The following is a 12,555-nucleotide window of genomic DNA, read 5'->3' as shown; positions in this document are numbered from 1 at the left end:
TAAAATTCCCTCTTGCCTGAATATTATCCGACAATATAAAATACTTAAAATCTCTCATTAGTCGCTTTTTGAAAAATGTATGTTAAATACTCGCGGAACATGCTAAGTTTGTGCCTATAATCGTATATTTAATTTTTCGGTCATAAATATTTCAAACATTGAAGAAAAACAAGCAATATATTAAAACGATAAAATAACAAAAATAACTGCTATTTTTCATTTAACGTTGTTTATTTCGCAAGTATGTGTAAAGAATAGAAACAAGAATTAAAATACAGAAGCATCTTACTTTGTGCTCTACTTATCTATTATATTTTACGGTATTTCTCTAATAGTGTGTGTGTGTGGAAAAATACACAAAATTGAATTAACAAATAAATACTAATTTATTTCGCCATATAACATTAATATATTTTTTTTCAATATTCTATCTTATTTTAATCCTATTTTACATAAACATCGAAACAAAATATTCTCGCACAGTCGATGCATAGACTAATTTTGTATGATTCGAAATGAACGAAGATGCGAGGTATGAGCTCTCGAAAGTTGCGTCCTACTTCTAACGCGGGGGTGAAAGGGGGGAGGGAGAGGAGAAGAGTCGCACAACAAAAAGTAACGGGTAGAATAAGGACCGGGAGAGGCGAGAAAGGGAAGGGCGGATGGGAGGAGGAGAGGAAGGAGGAAAAAACTCTCTCCACCGCGGAGAAAACCGAATCAATAAACCTACGATCTCATCTCCAACCTCCTGCCTTGCACCTGCTTATGTAACACGGGGGCCGCATCAACGAGCCCGCTCGCGCCTCGCGGATTATAATCACAAATTAATTAGTTGGCGCCCTCGCGAGCGACTGCAGAGTGCTTTAAACGATAATATTCACGATCCTCCAAGTATAGCGACTTACGCCTTTTTTCTCCGTGGCCTCAAATTTTTTATGAATAATAGATGATATTTTTTTATTTTTTTATTTTTTTATCATTCAATAATAGGCGTATATACAGAGATTGGTTGTAAATAACACTCTTTTCACGCGTGTAATATAATCGACACGTGCGCGATCTCAACATGTTTATTTGTACGCGTATTCAAACATAAACAAAGATTTATTTATGCTGCATGCATTAAATCAATCGAACATTCCTATCATTCAGTTTATAACTCGCAGGTCAATTCTAAATCAATTAGAAATGTTTACGTTTGGAAAGTAAAATTGATTCTAAAACATTTCTTCTCAATGTTGAGAAAACAATTTATTGATTTTAAAAATTATTATCCTAAAACATATAGTTATTTTTATATATTTTTTAGTTTTGATAATATGGGTAATTTGAAATTTGTTTATGAGTTTCTCGTGATGCTTTGATCACTATATTACTGGTAACGTATCGGGTAAGTTTCGATTTCCGTAAACCGCTCGAATCCTTAGAGACGTCGTCGCTCTGTTACCTCTACTTACAGGCCTTGTTGGCTTTAGCTTTCGCTCTAGGGCAAAGTAATTATCCTGAAGTATTCTCGAAGTTGTTTTCTCAGATAAATCTGTGCAATTCTAAGAAGAATTGCACTAAATACAGATAATTAAACATTGGCACTGTAATTAATATTTGCAAAGATTGCTGTAGACAAAAAAATATTATTACAAGCACTTCGTACTTTTGTATATCGATTTTGCCTTTAATTTTTAACGAACAGACTTGGAAAATATACTTTTCATAATTTTATTCGAAAATTATAATGTGAATTCAATCATTTCAATCGTATAAAATTAATTAGGCTGTAAAAACATTTTTATGAACTTGAATAAAAGCTTTTTTGAAATAATTTTCTTAGTTCGAAGATTTGTTTGCAACTTATATAAAAAAATCACTTATATATATATATATATATGCAATTTTTTACGTCTTATGCGATTGTCTACGAATCTTGAGAAGAGTTCTGATTCCGAAATAATTGTTATCGATATCGAGAAATCACGTTCATGATACCCTAATGACGGGGGAACTGTGTTCATTTATGATAAAGAAAAAAGGGATTCGAATATAAGGATGAAAAGTACAATGGTGCTTTGAATTTTGATCAGGACGTTCATTGTCTTTTACCCCTTAATTATCTCTTTAATACAGCTTACGCTATATATAGTATACTATATGCATATATATATATATATATACATACACACACATACCATTTACATATCTTACATACTCATTTGTCTGTGCATCAATACGTATAAATAAATTTTTGTGTTCATAAATTTTCGTGTTCATAAATTTTTGTGTTCATAAATTTTCGTGTTCATAAATTTTCGTATTCATAAATTTTCGTGTTCTCGCAACGAGATCGGTTATATTAACCAGCTATAACAGAATATTTAATTAGAGTTTAGAGCAGTTTTATGAGAGGTGGAAAAAGAGATAATCTCTATGTTCTCATTTAAATCAGCGCAGAATTTTAGTAAAATATTAAACACAGTAAAATATTAATTTATTATTTATAATAAAAAAAATAAATTATTGGGTTTCTTCAATACGCGACGATCGTAGCGTACGATTTAATTTTAGAAAGCATGTAGTATTAATTTAATAAGAACTTTATAACAACACATGTGTGCACCAAGTTTCTCGAGCTAATATTATAATTTTCTCTAATAATATCCACATAATATAACTTCATTATTAACAGTCTTTAAGTCTATTTTAATAAGTAAAAAATTTAAATATAAATTAATAAAATTTCTCTTTCAAGTTAGATATTAAATTCTTAAATTTTATCTGCTTTTGCTCGATGTGAACTGTTCAGTTGTTACATCATCCATAGTCAAAGTCTATTGTATAAATCCAATGGTCACGTGCCGTAACGGTTAGCTCAAAAGATCTCCCGTAGGAAGATATTAAACTTCTGACACAATGCCGCGCGCATCTCCGTGGAATATTAGAGGAAGGGGGCAAAACTTGTGAAACAGGAACGCGAAAATAACTATTTGAAAGCACTTTGATTTTCATCGTTGGCAGAATCTCTTAGATTCATGATTGACGTAATATACATATATATATATCACGTCGTGTTTTTTACGCATCAAATTTTAAATTAAATACCGCGCTTTATACGATTGTATTGCCTCGTCTCGTAATAACATGTTGCTGAAAATTGACAGTTCAATAGCGATAGCCCGGAGCACAACAGCAAGAAAGGGGATGTTGTATTGATTATTATTCTACTTTTATCGCCTAACTTTTCACAGATATTCATAATCATTTCTGCATCTACTATGTGCTTCTTAGTGAAATGTAAATTATTATATTAACAAAATTTATAGCATTACCAACTTTTCTTTATGATTTTTATAAATTATTGTAAATTAGTGTTTTTTAGCGAAAAAAGTTGATATATTTTTTTTATATCTTCTTCAGTGTTAGGTATTATGATAATTAAAATTGTCAGATTCAGAGATTTTGTTAATGTAAAATTTATACTTAAAAGATGAGAGAGATAGAGATTTTATTTATTCGTATTTGTAAAGGTTTGATCGCGAAACTTATTTCAATTCTAACTTAAACAGACGATAAATGCACATTTACGATAATATTAAATATTATTCTCCTTAAATCCTAAATGACAAATGTCTAGGATTTTCAAACGTACAACGATTCAAATGTCTCTCGTGGCGTTGATTTGAGGTCGTTGCTCGCAATGTATCGCGTACATAAGCCGAGGAAAATCGAGAGAAATATTCGTCGCGCACGTAAAAAGCATCTCATTTTCTTTGCAAAGCGTCATCCTAGATTTGTCATCATGCGTCACAAAAAGCAGCAGCAAGCGAAATTGAAATAGTACTGCTATAGTATGATACAAAAGACAGCTGAGAGGAAAAGATCTTCTCGCTTCCGAGGGATAAATAAGACAAAAAGTTTAGTCGAGAGGAGTTTTTCGAAAAGCTCGCAAAGTTCGCGTGTGTAGACTGAGTTTAGTACAAAGCCGCGGCTCGAGTTTTTTTAATTGTGTCCCGCCGCATCTGCATCTCATTTTTTCTCTTGTGTTAACCTATGATCTGCAACCTGCATCTGTTACTTTTATCTTTTTTAGAGAGAAAGAGAGAGAGAGAGAGAGAGAGAGAGAGAGAGGCAGAAATCAGATACTCTTTTCTTATTTTTGATAAGATCTTTTGCTATCTTTTTAATCTATTCTGTCGATCATTTCGCTTTTGGAAAACTTTTGATGTAACTAAAATAGGCGTATATATGAGGCCTACGAAACTTGCAAAATACTATTTAATATTATCGACAATTTTGTATATTTATTAAACTTTTTAAATATTTTTTTCTTAATATTTTAATGTACTCATATTAAACATTTTTATTTTATTTTAAAATATATATATATACACAGTAAAAAAAATTGTGTTAAATTTAACACATTTCACATGTCCCAATTTATCCACTCTAATTTTAATGTTAATTTAACAGAAAACAATTATGTAATTAAATAACACACGTAATATGTGAAAAAATAACACAAAAAAATATAATATAAGCAAAAATTCGTACATTTTCATTTAATTGTGTTGTTTTAACACTTAAAAATAGTGAATATTAACTCAACAGACAAATGTCAAAATAACATAACGACAATATGTTATATTAACATAAGAGTATGTTAAAATTTTAACACAAAAATTTCTACACAAGATAATTTCAACAGAAATACGAAATGTTTTTTACCGTGTATATATATATATATATTAAACAATTATCAAGTTTCCTTAAAAATCAAAATGTGAGGATTTAGAAGTATTAAAAGATTGTACATCTCATATACTGCTTCTTTTTTATATAAAAATTATTAAATAAAGACTTGAAAGATATTTACAACATGTATTTTAATGTATAATATTTAAAACATATCTTTGTGTAATATAGATATATACATATGTATAAATGTATGTATGATATTTGATTCATCCACTTTCAAACAATAAAATGATATAGCGTTTGTGTGTTTTTATAGAAAAATACTCGTTTTTAGAAAAATTTAAAGATATTAAAATATTAATTATTTTAATTTCAAAAATATACATAATTTCTTTGCAATAATATATTTTCAATTTGATTTCTATAAAATTATGTTGCGTAAACTTTTTCTTGTCAAATTATATATTTTGCAGTTTTCTATATAATTTTTGGTAAAAATTTTTTCAGAAAGTATTTTATTTTCTATTTTATTTGGTAATTTATATATAATATATATATGTATATTTCTTAAAGAGATGTTTGGTAAAAAATAAGAACAGTTTAATTCTATTTAAATTAATGTACACATTGGATTTAATATTTAAATGAATTAATTTAAATCTCGAGTTCTGCAATAAAATGATGTTCTCCGAATCAGGGTTGAAAGCGTTAATAATACTCGAGAGAGAAATATTCAGTTCTTTTACTTTATTTCACGGTTAACACATTTGATAAAACACGAAGGGTAGGATATTGGGGAACGCTCCCTAAGAAGGCCGTATATCGGTTGAGGGTTGAAATCAGTAGCAGGGTTTCTCCGGAACACCCTATGCACGCGATACACACAGATCGGTGTGCTCAGCGAAGGAATCGTAGCGGGATCGACTAATTTGAAATTCAGCCCCGTATTCTCGGCGCTTGTCGCACGAACGAGCTTGGTGCTTATTGTTGAGAGGGAGGAAGGGACAGGGAACGCGGATTTGCGGGAGAGAGTGGATATATTATTTTTTTTTTTGGCATAAAACCAATAGCGACTCCGAGCGAAATGACGATACCATTTCCTCTCGTCGCGGAAATGAATTTACGAAACTGCAAATAATGCACGGTCCGCGTAGAAAAGGCACCGCGGATTTATCGATGTATACGCGCGTTCGTGCGTGAAGTGTGTCGATGGTGGAGAGAGACAGGGTAGACCTTCAAAGCTCTCGAGCTTCGAAGAAACTCGATATGACTTAATATGATTCTATAATTCGCGTGAAAATTTGCGGGAATATTTATTAACGATATAGCTGCGGTTCTGTTACGAATCTCGTTTGTCCTGGTTGTTAAAAATGAGCGAGAATAATACTTGAACATTTTACGTACGAAATTGTCCCCGGATAAAATTTCCCTATTATTAAAATTGATATCGACAATTTTTTTACTGTAAGTTGAGAAAAAATTTGAATGGAAAAAACATAAAGAGACACATTATGTTAGCTTTTAATATTAATTTATTTTTTGTTTCAGTAAAATTTGTTTATTGATTTATTAAGAATTATTAATAATAAATAATACTCTTTATATAATATAATACAGACATTAAATTAATATTTTATACAAATTCGTGTTATATATAGATTTTTGTTCAAATTGAAAGTCAAAGTGAATGCACAAAAAGTGCATATTAATAACTTGCAACGCGCATTTACAATGCAAATATATGTGCACATATTAAATTACACATATATTTTTAAAGCAAAGAAATTAATTATTAGACGATTGATGTATTACGGAGCTCATCTTTATTTTATTTATTTCTTCCTTATTTTATTTATTGTAGTGAAATGATCGATTCGCAGGATCGAATAAATGAAAGTAAGAATATAATTTTGATGATACATGTCTAATAAATAATATTAATCTCTAATATCTTAAAATACTTGTTTGTGAGTGTACAATGTAATATACATGTTTGTATAATTAATATTCCACGTATATACAAAATATCTAATAATAATTGCCGCATCTCTCGTGTGCAGGTAGAGCAAATTAAACCCAATACGTCTGTTTTGCGATTTTTGCAATAATTAAGGAGAAATTAATTAAAAAAGATTGATCAATCCACGCGAGTATAAGCGTGTGGGATGAGAAGAGAAATTTTAATTTCTTGTTACACGGTGCTAGGTACAATATATATTTAAACTTGATTATTAATTCCAATATTTCGTTGCATGCCTAGTAATCACATAAATTGGGCTGTCTCTTCTCGCCGCGCACTTGTGCTCACGCGAATTAATCTTTTTTAATTAATTTCTTATTAATTATTGCAAAGATCGCGAAACGTAGAGGATTTTTCTACTTGGTAGAAAAGCCGCTCTACTTGCACACGATGGGTGGGGCGATTATTTCCAAATATTCCACATATATCTTGCGTAGTATTGGTAAGGGAAATAGCATATAGAGATTCGATATCACCGACCTGGACCGGTGGTTACTCTGATTGTGAGTGCAAGTTCAAAAATAACCTAGTTACATGAAGTAGAAATTCACGTAACGGATTGACCGGTGCGGGATAAAAGAGAAAAAGAGGGAAAGAAAAGGGAAAAAGAGAGAACGCGAGGAAAACAGGGGTAGGAGAAAACGAGAGAGAATCTTCAAAACGTTCTCGTACCAACGAATCGGCGAGGCGAAGCAGCGAAACGGGAATATATACTCAAAGCATTACGGAGCAAGAAGTTCATTTCTCATTGAAATACCGTCATATTTTCAGTCTGCTCGCGTAATGCGAGTGCGCAGTTCGCCGAATTCACGATTCGATGCCATTTCGCTGTCGCTAAGAAGTAAATGTGAAAAATGAGACATTTTAAGAAAGACAGGCCTGACGCTTTTCTCGATAGATCGTTATTCCCCGATCGAGTTCACGCGAGAGATATCTTTCTGCATTATCTCTGAAATTATTGTCAAATTTATTGATATAGGGCATAGAGGATAGTCGTTCTTCCTAAATTATATTTCTATAATAAACTTGCATATTATTATTAAATACATATGTAAAATGATAGACCCAGGATATGTTTATACATATTTCATATAATTGTTGCATTGAGAAAAAAATTCTTTATATGAACGCGATTACTTATGGACGACAAAAATTTAATGTGTGACATTTTCTTAAAAGATAATGTAATTAAATATCGTTCCCACACGATTTTATTTTTTTGTAATTAAATACTTGATTAAACGCGTATTCTTCTGTAATCGCACAGACGCTGCGCGAATATACTCTGGTGATTGCATCTGTCTATCTATCGCTTATCTGTCATTTGAATCGTAATGAAATATGAAATGTTTAATTAAACCGTACAATGACAATCGGTTGATATACATAGTATCTACAATATTGCCAAACCTGCCAATGCAATCGTTTAACGTGGATGCAGAAAGTTTGACAGATATTCAGATGCCATCGTTGTCCCATTAAATTTTCTCGATGTTGTTCGTTTACTATATAAAGAGGCCCATTTTTGATATTATGCTTTACGATATTGAATGTCAGATATTTTCTTTTATTTGGCCATCTTTGATCGCTTTTGAAGTTTCTTCATTTCATTTCTAGTATATCATTTAACTTTAAGATCTATAATTTATTTGATTTGATAAAAATAAAATAAAATATGAGAATGAATATCACGTTACATGAAGTTAATACATTATATTAACTAATAAATATATTGCAAAGTAATGCGATATTTTTATTTAAAAATTAGATGATATGAAAGTTAAACTCACGTTCTTTATTTTTAAGTATTTTGAAGAAAACTATAGTTTTTGTATTTATAAATTTTATGGAGATTTAAAAATTTTTATATTATAAAGTTAAAATAAAAATGTTACTTTTTTACTATTTCTTACGTTTTAAACGATGCATTCCTTAATAGGCTTAATATAATAATAGTGTCAGAGAGCACATTAAAATGATATTCTCTTACATAAACAATGTTGCAAGAAAAAATTGCATTTTATACTTCTCAGTTATTGAAAAAAATGTGTCTCTGAATATATATAATTCTAATATATTTGTATAGTTTATATGGCAGTTTTATCGCATTCAGCAGTGAGTTTTATCCGCAATAGTTGAACGATCCTTGGCGAGTTATCTTTCGAAAAATATTTTTTGTGATGCCCATATCGCGATTGCAACATTCAACACCCGTTCGAGAGCGATCGCGCCCGTGAAGAGAGAGCAATCGAAAAATCGTTTATCGCTATTCACAGCACCTTTTATGCACGTCACACGACGAGAGCGACAAACTCGCATTTATTTTCGCGCGCGAAAGTCTTTCTTCGCAAGAGATATCTTTCTTTCCGTATTCTACGATTTGTCTTTTAGACGTCGACGTTCATACGCATAAATCACAGCAACGTGACATCGATGCCGGGCACAATGCTTTCCGTGAGTCTTTGAGCGCAATATCCACGAGCACTATTTGAACCCGTCGAAAGCAATAATTTCATCCGTCCGTATCTAGCGGCCGAAACGCGCTTAAAAAGCGCGTAAATACGAACGATCGAAAAAGCTGTCACCGGCCGTTCGACATGCTAGTACTTTGCACACATATTTTCGTCGAGAGGGGTTCGAGTATATACACCTCCATTTTTGCAAACTGCATCGCGCGATTAGAAGAGAGTACCTTCTTTAAAATTTTCCGCGTGTATAATATATATATATAACATATAGTTTTCAAAATCTTAATCTTTTAAAATTAAATATATGACTTGAATTATTAGAGTCCGAATTATGTCACAGCTATGCATTCCGATTAAATATGAATAAATTTCACGAAATCAAATCAATGTTAATTATTTGTAATTGATATAGAATGAATGACAAATAAAATAAAATTATATAATCTTTCACAAAGCAACAAAGCTTTATATTTAAACTAAAATAGCGACGATTTGTTTAGGAGAATAAATGATTACCATTGACTACCGCGAGATAAGCGAACAGTGGAACAAAATTTGCATTTTCTTATAATATCGCGAGAAGAAAAAGTTGATGTTTCTGCATGGATAAATATTTTTCCGTTTCTTTATCCACGCGAGATATGTTAGCTATTCAGTAAGCTCGTGAAAAGAGCTCGACACACAGAATCGTCAAGTAGATACAGAAAGTCATATATACAAAACTAGAAGATAAAGTAACGGGAAGAGATATCGCGCCGAGCTTCCGAGGACACGTTGCACACATCTCGAGAAACTCCGCGCTGTTACGCTAACTCTCGGTTTCGCGTTTCGATGCAGCATGCAAGAAACTGCAAGCAAAGAGAACGGAAGGACGTCTACAACTTAGGCAAGCAAGGCTCTTCTGTGCATACGCGCTCGCATCAATCCAACCGAGCCCTTCGAGTAAAAAGGTGCATTCGCCCGCGTACATACGGGGAATGCAAAAGAAAGAAAAAAAAAGAACAGCAAGAAGACACAAGCTGCAAGCGCGTATCCACAAGGGTTTGCCTCTTTCTCTCTCCCCACCTTTGCGTTCACCGGATGAAGGAAACTCGTCGACTCCGTGCTTGCGGTCCGTTGCTGCTAGTCCAAATTTCACCGGTTGGCGTTCTGTATCGTATTAGGGTAGGAGTCCCGTCGGCCAGCGAGGGTTAGAGAGGGTAGAACGAGAAGCGACCGGGGAAAAGGGGTCAGGGGCAAAAGCTCGCAGGATGGTAGCGGCGATGGTAATGACGGCGAGCGATGCGATGGCGAGAGAAGAGAAGAGGGTGGAACAGAAGGGGAGAGGGCGCACCGCAAGCTCGAAAGTTGGGAAAAAGCCAAGGAAGGGGTTGTGCTTGGTGCACCGACCAGCCGGAGGGCGCAAGCTCCGGGTCTTCCTGTGGCCCTCCCATTCGGTCGTGCGATAGGTGGAGCTTTCCTACCCGCCAATACATATCCCGGGGAACGGGGTGCGTCGTGCTCGCTCAGCCGAGGGGTGCGAGTAGTGCCGAGCAGCCGCCGCCGTCGCTGCCACCGTCAGTCCTTCTACATCCAGACGAAAACGCGCGTTTCACGGTGGTGGCCTCCGTGTGGTGGGCCCCTCGGCGCCGGCTCCGCTGCTGCTGTTGCTGCTGCCGGTTGGTTCATCAGGTTCGTCAGGGTACCGTCGACTAATTTCACTCGCGCGCGATCCAAGATTGAGTGCGGGAGGTATCGTAGGGATCGAGTATTCGAGGGGGAAAAGTGAATGAGAATAATTAGCGCATTCGGTGTACTGTGTGCGCGATATATAGGAAAGATGTCCGTGTGATGAACGTGAGAATCATTACGCTAATGTGGACCGATGTGCGCGGCGAAAGGCCGATTGTATGGCGGCGTCAAGAGGGTGGAATCTCTGTCATTCGGGTCTGGTGAAAACGGATTCTGGTATCGAGATATCGCGCTCGTCGCAAAGTTTTTAGCAATAGTATCTTCATAATTTTTTTAACACCAGAGAATCTCAGATTTTCGACAAGATGGCTATAGGAAAAAGGAAACTCCGTGGTCTATATTCGGTGTTATTGTGATAACTTGCCGAAAAGATTGATTTGATCAAACGCTTTTATTTTGTGTAACTCTTTCTTTTTAGGAGACATACTTTTATAATAATCGGAGAAAGATTGTTACAGTATTTTAAATAACACAATGAGATGTATGATATCAGTTTTGGTGGTCTAAAGTTGCAGGAATTTTGATTAATTGTGCAAAAATCTGAATAAAATGTTATATTTAATATCGTATAATAAATGCATTTTTTGATATTAACTTATTACTTTTTCAAAATTATTCTTTGTGTATATTATTTTTTAAAAGTATGATTATTTATGATTATATATTAAAATACGAGATAATTTAATATACTTATTTATAATATTTTTTGTCAAAAGAAAGTATTTTTCTGATTGACAAATTTTTAAGATTAAGTTGTTCATGTGCATAGCAATTCAATTATGATTATATGTTAAGGCTAAATGAATTAATTGGTGCGTGTAGTTTCTCAGCTAAGGTATTCGAGTATGCAAGGAATTTTGTAGGAATGAGGTTTCATCGATTACAATGCCGAATTTACGGATTTATTGATTACGCGACATTTCATTTTGATAATTGAAAACGCTTGTAAAATGAAATAATATTATATTATTCAGTGAAGATCATATGAGAAGTTTTATGATATATATATATGACGAAAAAGGTTTTCATATTTAATTATATTTAATATGAAAAAAATTTCACTATTTTTGAAGGGGATAAACATTTCTAGAAAGCTATATTCAAAATTATTTCAAATAATATATATTGTAATATGTAATATGTAATTATATATAATTAAAGAGTAACAAATAGGCAAAGAGCACGTACACGATCTTGGTGTAAAGTTGTAATAAAGTAATAACAGCAATCAATTGTCAAACGTTTCGGTTATTATTTAATTATCTTCAGTGACAAACTTTAGAACAGCAGTGATATCAGTAAAAAAAACATCTTTGATTGCTGTTATTACTCTATTACAACTTTACACCAAGATGAGACATATCAAAACGGAATTCCGTTTTGATATGTCGAAATAGGTCGTTGTTTTTTTACTGATATCACTGCTGTTCTAAAGTTTGTCACTGAAGATGGTTAAATAATAACCGAAACGTTTGACAATTGATTGCTGTTATTACTTTATTACAACTTTACACCAAGATCGTGTACGTGCTCTGCCCATTTGTTACTCTTTAATTATTATTTACTGAGCCTAACTAGTAAAAAGCGTGTTAATTATATATAAATTTTTTAGTTAGGTATCTATCTCTCTTTTTTTCACTCATTGATTAA

General features: G+C 33.0%; 1 protein-coding gene across 4 annotated transcripts in view; it reads left to right on the top strand.

Annotated features, from left to right (window-relative positions):
- Positions 1-12,555, top strand: part of LOC114929197 (protein Skeletor, isoforms B/C) — a 69,932-nt gene that overhangs the window by 6,151 nt on the left and 51,226 nt on the right. Inside the window, exon 1 of one of the 4 annotated variants that reach the window (XM_029300643.2) lies at positions 10,680-10,845. The exons of 2 other annotated variants lie outside the window; for them this stretch is intronic. The gene's annotated coding sequence lies outside the window, so the exon portion shown is untranslated. One more of the 4 variants, XM_085480216.1, reaches the window with a different exon arrangement.

Source organism: Nylanderia fulva, unplaced genomic scaffold, assembly GCF_048542155.1.
Source record: "Nylanderia fulva isolate GAGA-0341 unplaced genomic scaffold, ASM4854215v1 Scaffold14, whole genome shotgun sequence".
Taxonomy (NCBI): Eukaryota; Metazoa; Arthropoda; class Insecta; order Hymenoptera; family Formicidae; genus Nylanderia; species Nylanderia fulva.
Note: the sequence above shows the minus strand (reverse complement) of the source record. Positions and strands in the feature narration are given on the sequence as shown.